The sequence below is a fragment of the Fulmarus glacialis genome, unplaced genomic scaffold (genome assembly GCF_000690835.1).
Source record: "Fulmarus glacialis isolate BGI_N327 unplaced genomic scaffold, ASM69083v1 scaffold7061, whole genome shotgun sequence".
Classification (NCBI taxonomy): Eukaryota; Metazoa; Chordata; class Aves; order Procellariiformes; family Procellariidae; genus Fulmarus; species Fulmarus glacialis.
In genome coordinates, this window is record NW_009190789.1 from 30849 (window position 1) to 35361 (window position 4513).

A 4513-nucleotide genomic window follows, 5' to 3' on the forward strand; every position below is an offset into this window, starting at 1 on the left:
AAAATGTGTTCATTTTCCTCATCATCTTCCAGATGTGGAAGCGCAAATCCCAGCTGCTGGTAATCAAATTCTTCAAGGCGCGTGGTCAGAGATTTGCACCCTCTCTGCTCCCCCCCCCAAAATTGCAATGGAGTCTGGCATAAGTTATCCCCCCCCAACACCCCTTTCATCCTCCCCTCCCTGCCAGTCTGTCCCGCGGTCAGCCCTTGGCTGTAAAGATTTGAAGGTAAAGGCCGATGGATTAGCCTAAGGAAGGGCCAAAGGTTAAATGAGCGGGGCTAGCAGCATGCAAAGGGCTACGATTGAAATATTTGCTGAATGCTGACAGGCAGCAGAATAGAGGCAGACAAGTGGCAAATTCCTGTTTTCTCCTCTAATTGAGAAAATATTTTGAGTGGTATTCAGGCAGGCTGCAAATCGAGACTCTGGGAAAGTCAGCCAGCCGGGGAGGGGAAGGAGGGGAGGACTTCAGTGGAAACACCATTCCCGCTAAACCTGTTTCCAAAAACTTTGCACTTATGCTTGTGGAAATCCCGGGAACCTAGTGCTTATGTTTTGCTCGGTCATTTTTCCCATGCAACTGCGGTGTCACAATACTCCCCCTCTGAACTCAAAATGTCTCCCAAGCAGAATTTGACCCATTCCTGATGTTTTTGCAGCCACGAAAGTCTTGCTTTGCAAGTCTAGCTTCTTGCATGGAGGTGCTATCATGAAAAATCTGGGTGCTGTGAGGATCCAGCTATCATCTGCTGGTCAGGAGGTGAATGACCTGTTTCAGCACAAGATGCGGATGAGATTTGATGGTGTGTTGGTAAACATGACAACTACTCAACCCTCGAGTATGTCCATTTGTAGCGTGGATAATACTCAGTTGTGTTTCAAGCCCGACTGATGCATGATGCCTGCGTGCCCGGGCAGGGATGTTAAAATCATTGAAAAAGCAAAGGGAGAGAAATTGTTTTTGTCTGGTGCATCATGGGTCAGCTGCACCGAGTCCTGCCTTGGCCCAGCCCTCCGGCATCCCTTGCTTGCTCTTGGATGTGGGTGGGAGGCTCTGGTGGCACTTGGGAGAAGGAACTTCCAGCCTGATGTGACCAAAAGCAGTTAGCTGGCCTTTCACACCCTGACATCTTCCTCCAAGGGGTGATTTAATCCCGCACATCCCCTCTGCCCTAAGCCTTCTGCCTCCCCCTTCCCCAAATGCTCCCACTAAAGCTGATAATGTACTGAAAAGGTTTCAATTAATGTAATTTCCTTCTTACTTAGAAATCTGTGGTTAGTTAAGGAGCTAGGGAGAAGGGGAGGAAAGATGTAAAAAGAAGCAGTTCTTTGAGCCAAAAAGCAGCACGAGGGTCAGCAGAGTTTACATTTGCTTCTATATGCTCATGTCATAAAACTCGGAGACAGGTTTATAAAATGTTTTCTGGTGAATGCCATAGCTGCAGTGAAGGAAGGTTTTGGCAGAGGTATATTCTATTCGTGGCCAGCAAGTTGTGTTGCTTTTGGGTCCTTGAAGTCTTATGCGCTCCTTAAAGATACCCAAGAGGCAGTAGGGAGCTTTTTTTTTTATAGTCAATATGGGCTTGGTTAAAGCTTCAGCTTTCATCAGCAGGTCCAAAACTTTGTTGTTAAGCAAAGGGAAAGAATCGTCTTCAAGTGAGACATGCTGAGGTCTGCCAGGGTTCCCTTCTGTTGGCCTTGCCTTACAGCTGGCCCTGGAAAGTGAGTGACCGGGTCGGGGTGATACTCCCGCTCCCGGAGCAAGGCAAGGGACAACGCTTTTCTAGCTGCATGACCACAGAGCAGCTGGTATGTTGGGTTGCTTGGTGCTGCAGATTTGTGCCTTGGTTCAGGGAGTCCTTTATTAGGAGCCTTGTGGTGGGAGTAGGCAGCACGTTCACCACCTTACGTTGGGTAAACTGAGGCACTAACATGCCTCCTCTCTGCATAATGCTCTGTATCAGCAAGAGCTGAAAGAGAAGCCCCCAGCTCATTCGGTCACCAAGCCATCCTCCTGCCTTTAAATCACGGGTCTGTCTTGACCTTCCCGTACCCCCCTCAGTTGGTGCCTGGGTTGCACAAGTTAGAACAAAGTGACGCTTGTTTGCCTCGTCCAAAGAGCTCACTCAAGCAGGTGATTGTCTTGCCTCCTTTTTCAGTCCCAAAACAAAGTGTTGAAAGTGTTGTTCTGGGATGTAAAACATCCCGTATATTCCCCCGGGACTGGATTTTTGCTTTCCGAGTGCAAGTGGCACTGAAAGAAAAAGAGGTCAAAATTGCAGGATACAGGAGAATAATTCCCAGGTGCTGAAATTAGGAGAAAGATGTGAGCACTCGTCCTCTGCGCTCCTCACAGGGCAGGGAGCAAGGGAGCTTTAACGGCTCTAGCTGCAATCGCTAAAGAGCTGATCCTTCATTTGCAACCCTGCCAGAAAAAACTGAGCAAGAGGATGAGAAGTCAATCAAAATCAGTTAAAAACACCTCATTGTTTATTTGGCTTGGGGATGTCGAGAGGCCAGCAGATTTGAGACCAACGTGAAACGGTGTCTTGCAGCAAAGACCATGGTCCCCAGCTGTGAACCCCTGTTCACCTCCAAAAGGGAAGTTTCAGCAAGGGAGGTTTGGTTTTATTTAATCATGTATATTTTCAGCACATGTGCTGCATCACATTTGCATGGAGATTTGAGCCTTGAAGTCCAAAGGGGTTTGGACCTCAAAACGCAGGTGCTCCGGTATGCAAGCCGTGTCTTGCAGCAAAGAGCATGGTCCCCAGCTGTGAACCCCTGTTCACCTCCAAAAGGGAAGTTTCAGCAAGGGAGGTTTGGTTTTATTTAATCATGTATATTTTCAGCACATGTGCTGCATCACATTTGCATGGAGATTTGAGCCTTGAAGTCCAAAGGGGTTTGGACCTCAAAACGCAGGTGCTCCGGTATGCAAGCCAAGGAATTGGGAACATGGATTTTGTGCTTAAAATGAAAATATCAAGCCATTAAACTTCCTCTGTTTTGATTTCCCTCTCTGCAAATAAAGGATATGACAGCACACACCATCCTAAGGTCCACAAAGCATTTTGAACCCCAACTTGATATCTAAAGCGTCGTTTCATTTTATTTGGCGTGCTCTGGTTACTAGTCAAAACGAGAGAAATACAGAAAGGTATAGAGTCACCAATGCTTTTGGTTTTTGTTTGAATTTGAAGCCCCAGAAATGAAAGGGGGGTGGGGGTGAGACAGGAAATATAAACTGAAACTAAAAAGGAGACTTGAAGAACCCCAAGAGAAATGGAAACTCTGAGCTTTGCTGGGGGTGTCTTCAGCTGTAACTATCTGAAGGTTGAGCTCACCCCAGAGTGGGAAATTGTACTTTTTCATGTAACAAAAAGAGAAGAGCTTCCCTCAGGGGACTGGTGAGGCTGGCCACCTCAAAGGTTTTAGTTTCTAAAATAATACGCATAATATCGGCCTCTTTTAGTAGAGGTTTTTTTTGTGAGGAAAGCCAGACTGTTTTGGAAATAATTTTTCAGGGGAAACTGAGGCTCACAGCTATAACCTGAGTTGCCACAGGTTATTCATACATGACATTGCTGTTCCAAAAAGCTTAAATTTCACAATTTCCAGGCTAGTGCTTTATCCTCCAGGCCATAATGTTTTCTCCAGGGTTGTCTACTCAGTTGCTCAGGATTTTATGTTGAGAAGAACCAGCTTCTGACCAGAAGTCTAGAAATTTGCCCCGTTCACAAAACAATTTTTTTTTTCTCCCCGCGTGTGGTTTCTAGTTCTCAGTGGCTCATTTCTCTGGAAGAGGTTAAAAGAGCCTTCTGCCAGCCCCATGACACAGAGTTTCAGTGAAGAAGTGACCAAAAACAAGTCTGGGTAAATGTCTTGTTTGGGTGTTTGTAATCTGACTCAGCAGCCCAGACCTTGATTTTTATCTTCTCAAATGAGTGGGTGGAAGGGATGGGTGATAACAGTTCAAAGCAACGCAGTTCCTAGCATCTGGGGCCGAAAGGAGGGATAGTATTTTACGGTAAGGGCTATCAACATAGAGATATTATTAATTCAGTTGCTTGCCAGATAGTGGCTCAGTTCATTCCTGTTTCCTACAGGACACTTTGCTGCTTTGGAATATTTTAGGAATTGTAGATATACTTCATCCTTCCCACATTGACCTTTCTTATTACACCTGAGGCAAATACGACGAGCAAATGTAGGTGAAAGTGAAAAAGATGGTGAAGTAACATGGGTGGGAGTTGAGGAAAAGGAAAAGTTTGGTCAAGTTTGATAAGTTTGGCTGGAAAGATCTCCCTCAGACTTTGAACAAAAAAAAAAGTTGTCCTTGCCTTCCCCAAAAGTGTAATTCTTTTGTCAAACACAGAAATTGGAGCGTTTATCAGGCTTCGGACATCCAAAGAAAAATCTACAATGCCTTTGGAGAATTTAAATGAAAATTAACATGCTTTTTTTGGGCAGCATTTGGCTAAATAGGAGAAAGCACTGGGTTGTTTTTTTT